The sequence below is a fragment of the Lissotriton helveticus genome, chromosome 3_2 (genome assembly GCF_964261635.1).
Source record: "Lissotriton helveticus chromosome 3_2, aLisHel1.1, whole genome shotgun sequence".
NCBI lineage: Eukaryota > Metazoa > Chordata > Amphibia > Caudata > Salamandridae > Lissotriton > Lissotriton helveticus.
Genome location: NC_136062.1, coordinates 219,643,172 through 219,651,065, shown reverse-complemented (window position 1 = coordinate 219,651,065; position 7,894 = coordinate 219,643,172). Strand labels below are relative to the sequence as shown.

Genomic DNA, 7,894 nt, shown 5'->3' with positions numbered 1-7,894 from the left:
TACTGGCAATGCACCTTTCCTAAATTTAGCTGCCTTTCATAATAAAGAAACGGGAATTATAAAACTTAAGCCCTAATGAATTTTGGGTAGGAAAGGACCTCATTGCCTGGGCTGTTGACTGATGGTGTATAGATATTTTTGCACAATAACGTTTTCCACTCTGGATTAACGACTGGTTCCTACATTTTCTGTGGAAACCCATGACAAAGTGTACTAGGATCACTGATGCATTTTCTCCATTTATTGTATGAAGGACTGTGCACAAGTTGTGAACTCTCACATTCAGAGTGCCTCTCCCATCTGTATTAAATGAATTGCCTAACCCAAGGGCTTGGCTTCTGTAGCCAAGCTCTTGGATGTGAGAGGCATCCTAGTTGGATAAGATTAATACAAGTGGAGTGTGTTGAGGGATACAATGGCTGATTTCTTCAATACTGTATTAAGTTAGACACCTCCAATGCAAAAGAACAGGCACTCGGCTCAGTACTGATCCAGGGCAGCACATGGCGGCATCCTTCCTCTCATGGGATTTAGGACGTCTTGACGGCGGTTCCTAGAATTAAAGAAAGGACCAGGTTAGAACTACAAAGGTTAGCGCACTATCCTTTCTCGTTATTCACAGTTTCTGTGACAACAAAACAACTCTCAATCAGCGATTTAGACACTTGCATTTCGTTTGGTTTGGCATTTCGGCAGTAGTACAAGAACAAGGAATCTTTCTATACGAGACTGGTAAATACAGCTGCTTTGCTGATATCTCTGTATGGAGACTGTGTATTTGTTAACATTGTTTTACACTTGACACCAGAATGAACTCCGTTCTTTCCTCTGTATGCATATTGGAGACTACACATCTTGTGCTTACAAGCCCAGGGTTGGATTTGGATAAAAATCTGCCGGGCACGCAAAAAAAGAAGTGGCCCATATTTGCATATTGACATTCCGCAAAACACTGCTTTGGCGAAGTTATATAAAAAGAAGGGGGGGAGACATGTTTTCTTAACTTTACTTAGATTTAAACAAATGCACGGATTAGGTTACACTGGATACACCTGAAAACAAGTGAGGTCACCTTTGCTCAGCTCCCTTGCCCCCGCTCAATATGCATACATTAATGGGCCGGCCCAGCGAGAGAAAGGGAGTGACACCTCTGCCTGTTGATAAAAGGAAGGTAACGGATGCCCATCTGCCTCGAGAAAGGCCACTCAGGCATCCGAACAACGCAGACACCGCCCATATTGCTCTCCCCCCCCCCAGGCTGCCCAAAAAAGCAGCCCACAGCTGGAACTCAGATACCGGCCCCATAGCCATTGCCCGAGTGTCCGCCTTACCAATCTGAATCCTGTACAAGCCTCAGGAGCTATCGGACATTTTGGCACATAACTGAGACTAAATCAGCTAGAGATGAGAGCACTGTGAGTGTTGCAACTAAGACTGTCAATGAATATGTACATGTGAAGCCACAGTTAGTGCATATGTAAAAAATGCATGATAGTGAAGGATTTATGTTAAACACTGCACAGGTTTGAAGCTAATCTGTTTGTTTTTCCTTGCTCATATTTATGTGTGGTACTAAAGACATACCCTCCTCACCCGACGTCCTAGATCTCAGGGAGGACATCTAGACCAGACACCGCATCAGAGTCGCTCTCTCTTTTTTTCTTATTTTGTCCCATCCCCCTTTCTCTTCTGGGGCAGTACCTAGTGCAAGGTGTCATATTTTTTCAGGCACTACATTAGAAGTGTGTGGGGGTCCAGCATCATCTTTGCCAGGTGAGTGGCCCAACACATTCTAGCTTCTCTCCCTTTCATTCTCACTAATGGACTTTTGCCCATCACACCATTCTTTGTGCTATTGTACGCCCACATCATTCTCTGCATCACATCACTAACTCCCTTTCTACCCTTCACCACCATTTGTATTGTACCTTTAATCATGCTTTTGGCTCACTCAGCCATTCTATTTAGTTGTGGGCCAAATCATACTGTACAGATATATCTAATACCACATCTGTTGTTACTATGGTCCTGTTTGTGGCTTCAAATGGAGTTAGAATCCTTGCACTGGCAATTTCCTCTTTAACACTCAGAAAAGCTCATTCTTGCCTTTCACTCCAGACAAATTCCTTCCCTTTTCTGAACAATTCCCTTAATGGCTGCATCTTCTCTGCAAAGTTAGCCATAGATTTAACATAGTACTCTATTAATAACATGAAGGACCTCAACTGATCTTTCCCTTTCAGTGTTGGAGCTTCCCTTATGGATTTAACTAAAACCTCCTTAGGACGGATGGCTTGCCCTGAGAAGGTGTAACCCAAATACTCTGTTTCCTCCAACAAAAACTGACACTTTTCCTTGTGAAGATTTCCAATACTCTAACTAGAGCACCATTATGCTCTTCCCTTGTATCCCCGAAAACCAATGTATCTTCTTGGGAGAATCATACATATGGTACCTCCTCAAACAAACTACTCATCATCCGTTGGAAAATGCTAGAGGCTGACGCAAACCCAAAAGGAAGCCTTGTAAATTGAAACAATCCTTCCATTGTGATGAAGGCTGTTATGTTTTTAGATTTTGCATGCAACTCAATCTGGTGGTACGCAGATTTTAAATCCAACCTAGAGAAGTTTTTGGCACCACATAAAAGCAAAAACATCTCTTTAATTCTTTATAGTAGAAAACTGTCTTATCATTATGCATTGGTTTATGGATCTTAAGTCCACACAGAATATTAAACACCTATATGTTTTATTTGTAATCACCACTGAAGAAAACCATTCCGATGCCTCCACCGGTTAGATGATTCCCTCCTACTGCATATTAATCAACATTTCCTTCACTTCGCCTCCCACCACTATTGGAACCTTTCGCACCCCCAGCCTAATAGGCAACTTCTTTTCATTTTATTTTATTCACATATCCCTTCAGGGTCTCACTTTGATTCTTGAACACTTGAGCCCCTCCTCATTCTGCACTACCAAAATCTTTTAGTTAGCTCTAGGGACCAATATAACTAGGGCTCCCAGTTTTATGGTATTTTTATGGCTTTTTTTTAACAATTCCATTTGAATATATCCATATTTATTTTTAGGTCATCTTATTGGTATTTCTATATATTTATTTTGTGTTTTGAGTTTAAATGGAGTCATAAAATGGTATATTTCCACATTTATTTATCTCTTAGACATGCACTCACAGGTGAATGCCTGTTGCATTTTAGCAAATTGCGCAGTCACATATAACAACACACTGCACTCACAGGTAAATAATAGCATTATACTACAAATATATGTTAACATATGCCTGTATTTAAGGACATTTCATCCCGTTTTTTAACTCCCCATACTGTCTATCTGCTGAGTTGTTGCCTGAAATTCTTGAAAGAGAGCATGGAGAGTCTCTCACAAGACACACCATTTTGAGTATTTTTCTGCTTTTAAAAATAAATACAGACAGGAAACACTTTGTTTTCTGTCTGTATTTATGTGTAAGAATAGTAAAAACAGAAAACCGTGAGCCTTCAATATAACATGTAAATCATACTGTTGCATCCAACCCAAAATTGAAAAACCCTTCCCGGACAGATACATTTTCCCTTTGGATTTCATTCCTTTACATTAACACTTTATGTGCACAAAACTCACTGAATGAATGGTGTCACCACCAAATCCTTTGAGCTGTAAGTCACTTGGCTGCAATGACATTCCAAGCCACACCTTATCAAATATTCTTTTGGGACAATAGAATACATTGACTCCGGGTCAATGCTTCACTTCAATTTGCTTGTTGTTCACCGTAAATATAGCTTTAGGCCTGTTTAGTCTTGTGCCTTGCTTTCAATGCACCGAACTCTTTCTGGTATGTATTCTTGCTCTTCTATGCACACCACCCAACCTTTAGACATCTCTTTACGTACTCTTACCAAGTGGCCCTTCTTCACACACTTTCGAGCAGCCCTTGTAATCAGCATCATGCATCCTGCTGCCACATCTGTAACACCCACTAAGCCCTGACTTAATATTTAATTTCTCATTCCCTTTATCCCCTCTGCTCTCTCTTTAGTGTTCAGGTCTTTGGTTTATTTCACGTCCTTCTTTCTTTCTCACTACATTGACTCCTTCTGTTTGTCCTGTATGTCTTGTTTCCATTTGTTGAATTTCCCTCATACATGAGTCTGCATCTTCCACATTCTTGGCTATTCCAATTGCCTCCTATAAAGTTGGGTTTCTTGCTGCCCAATATCTCTCCTGCATCCTTTTATTCTAGCATTACACTATCAGTTTGTCTCTGATCATTTGATTGGTCATATTTCGAGAATTGCATTTCAAAGCAAGTTTCCTCAATCTCGTTACAAACGGATTAATTGACTCATGAGCCTTCTGTGGTTGCGTATAAAACTTATGTCTTGGCATGAATATGCTCACTTGCTTCCCAAAGTAAATTTCTAACCTTTTCTTAGCTTCAAGATACGGATTTTCTATTTCCTCGTTATCCGCCCCTTATGCTGCTGGTAAACATTTCAATACAATTGGAGCCTCTTTTCCCAAAGCATTTATTAATAATGTCCTCTTCCTGGACAGTCAAAAGTTTAATCCATCTATAGCCTTCAAATCATTTTCAAAGTTACTAATCCACTCAATTTATGGAGAACCTGCTTGATCCAGGGACATTGGAGACACAGCTACTCCTTCTGCCAAACAAACATCCATTTTAACCACTTCAGTGTATATTGTTTTATACTGCTTGCTTGTTTGCTGCTTGTTTGCTGTTAACAAGCCTTTGACTTATTATAATGCTACTGAAGTGTATTGTAGACACACTGTTCTTGTGGTCTTCCTGTTCCTCTTCCTGTGTTTCTTTGCATAGGCACAGATTGTGCTGCTATTTCTTATATTGTACAAGTGTAATTCAATTCAAGAAGCACAAGGGTATTTAACTTATTGAGAAAGTATCCCAGCTCAAAATGGCCACTGTCAGAATCCATCAATGAGGGCTGACCTTTTTCTTCCTCCAATAAGGGGATAGACAAATTTAATACTATCTGCTTTTGCGTGTCACTTCTCACCATGAGAGCTGTTTCCCGGTTGATAATATGGCTTAGAAGCGATCGGCTGTAGTATGCGGGGACGCGGTGGAGCAGGATCGAATATCACAGAAGACCCTCTGCCATAGCAGACTTAACAGGTGAGCACGAAGTGAGGAATACATGCTGAATCACTATGTTGCCATTGACAGACCCATGAGGTATGCGATTGTAGGCACGCTAGACTCAGTAAACATAAGCTGGATCGCACTGATGCCTCAACGTTCAATACTTTTATGCATACTCCCTTAAGCAAATTACAGGCTCAATGTCTGTTTTCCACCATCGCACCAGCAGCCCCGCTCACTGCCTTTGATCGACAACTCTCTTGGGATGATCACTCCCTAGTTGGCAGTTGCTGACACTAATTACTGTCTCCGTACTCACTAAAATTAATCTCAGTATCACCGTACTCACAGTGTTTTGGCCCGCTTCTCATTTGGGTTCAGGTTCACTGTAGCTGGTCGGTCTGGAGGACAGGCACTCGTCCAGAGATTGGTTTTCATTAGTTCAATCACTTTATTCATAGGCCAGCTACATGTAAGAACCTCACTTGCCTGCTCTCCGCCAACTGTCACATCTTCCCAGATCACCCCAGCATTCCATGATAGCTATCACTGTGACATCATGGTAACAGTAACTACGCAGGCTTTGGCTGACATATCCCCCATATTACAACAGATACCTCTAGGGTTGAGGGTAAATGGGGATGGTGTCCCAAAATCTACTGTTGTATTGCCACTGGGCCCATTTAACTTATTTCACCTTATCTTCTACCTCCACAACTCAAATTAATTTACTTGGTCCTCTGATTGATCTTGAATCGTGCTGAGAGGGGTCGAATATAGGGGATCCAATCCAGTTATCCAATGAGGGCAGGAATTGGATAACTGACCTACAAACCAATGATCAAAATGAAATATATAACCCTCAAACATAGATTATACAAATACATAATTATCACAGCTATACCAAATCTCCTGAAGAAATTCATTCTGACTAAAATCATACAAACCAATAATTCAGTTAGGTATACGCAGAATAATAATATTCGAACCTGATGTCCAGAAATCTCTCTATTTAGGTTCCCATCCATCATTAATACTCAATTGGAATGCACAATCAATAATTGAAGACAAGACATAGAGAGACAGAAACAGGATTTGAGGATGGTTTAGTTTTATCAGTAGATTTAAGTAATTAAAAATATCAATATCAAGCATTTAAATGTAGGAGTTCAGAATAATTAGATTCATTCTTTCGTGGGCCATCAATTACCAAATCTCTAGAAGAGTTCAGGGAGGGACGTCTAAGCTCAAAGGTTCTCTCCCATGGGAGAAAGAAGTCCGGAAATAACTCACACAGCGTATTTGTCAGCCAAGAGTCGGCAAGGAATGAATGGTGTCTCTCAGTCTGTAAAATAGCAAGATCTCTAAAAGAAAGAAGGAAAAGTCTCCCCCTTGTCACTCCGCAACATAGTGTATATTAATCTGCAAGTTCCGGGTTGACACCTCCTGTGTCACCTCATTTGGTCAGATCACTCAGTCCATTGGTCAGTTTATAAAAGGTGATTGTCATGCATCATAAAGAAGACATATATTATAGCAAAAAAGATGGTGATCATCATATGAGTCATCGAACCATCCAGTGTATATGATTTCAAAAATGGCCCCTTTGAAGAAGCACATGAGTGATTTCAAGAGAACTCATGGCAGATGTTCACAAATAAACATAAAGTTTGCAAGTAGTCCTAGTATGCGCATTGGAACTCTCTCTATGAAACATAGTTTCATTCCACATTGTAAGTTTACAAAGCTTTTCCATGAGAGCAGAATACAAATAAGTAAAGAGTATGCAGGCCTAAATTGAATTTGGTTAATGAAATATAGAATATAAATAATGGAAATATACACTTCATTCTAAAATCTTGGGATCCCTATATATTTCTTTAAACTCATTTGCACTCATAAAGCATTTTAGTTTTACTGCAATTAGCACGTATAACTATGACATATTACTCCATTTTCAAAGTACTGACGTATACAATTATTTCAAAACATAAAATATAAATATTGTTTCTCAGAATTCTCATTAGTACATATATGAAGATTATTCTCTGAAAGTTTCAAAACATTTAATCTCATTATAAACGTGCAGAATCCTTTTGTCTTTTCCCGCTTGATGCACATTTTCACGTATGCGAAACATAGATTTGTTAAAATGAGACTACTAAAATACACACATAATGTCATCTAGATTACATTAGTTTCATTAATACTTCACACACATTGTTATTTAATGAAGATGGTTAATGCATCTTTTATAATACGTGAGTCATCACTATAATTTTTCTACTGCATATTAAAAATATACCAATGAAATTTGGTAAGTTACGAACCTATATTATTCAAATGAATAACTTCATCTAATCTACACTCTTCTGGAAGCTTTTATGATGCAGTAACTAAAGGCCTGATTAGAATGGTGGGCGGACCGCCACCAACAGGCTATTGGTGGCAGTCTGACCGACATCCAGCAGGGCGGACCTACCGTGCATTAAAATGCAGTCGGTCGGCCTGCATCTGTCGGGGGGACTGACCGACACTTCCAACAATTTCAAGGAGCCTGTAGGCCCGATCGTATTCCCTACAATAGAGGCAGTGCCTATGGAGGCACAGCCATAGGGATTACGATGGCCCATTCCTACAGCCTTTTCAAGGGCATGGGACTTTGGAGGCCCCTAATAGGTCCCCCATAGGCCTCTACTATGGGGCCTGTGGCACATGTGTTGCCACTGCACATATTCAT

The 7,894-nt window shown here is 40.1% G+C and overlaps 1 long non-coding RNA gene across 1 annotated transcript in view; it reads right to left on the bottom strand.

Annotated features, from left to right (window-relative positions):
* Positions 1–240: 240 nt before the first annotated feature.
* The window catches only part of LOC144826272 (uncharacterized), a 285,885-nt gene continuing 278,231 nt past the window's right edge, over positions 241–7,894 (bottom strand). The window contains exon 4 of the long non-coding RNA XR_013609750.1: positions 241–553. This is a non-coding gene — a long non-coding RNA (uncharacterized LOC144826272). The remainder of the gene's footprint in view (positions 554–7,894) is intronic.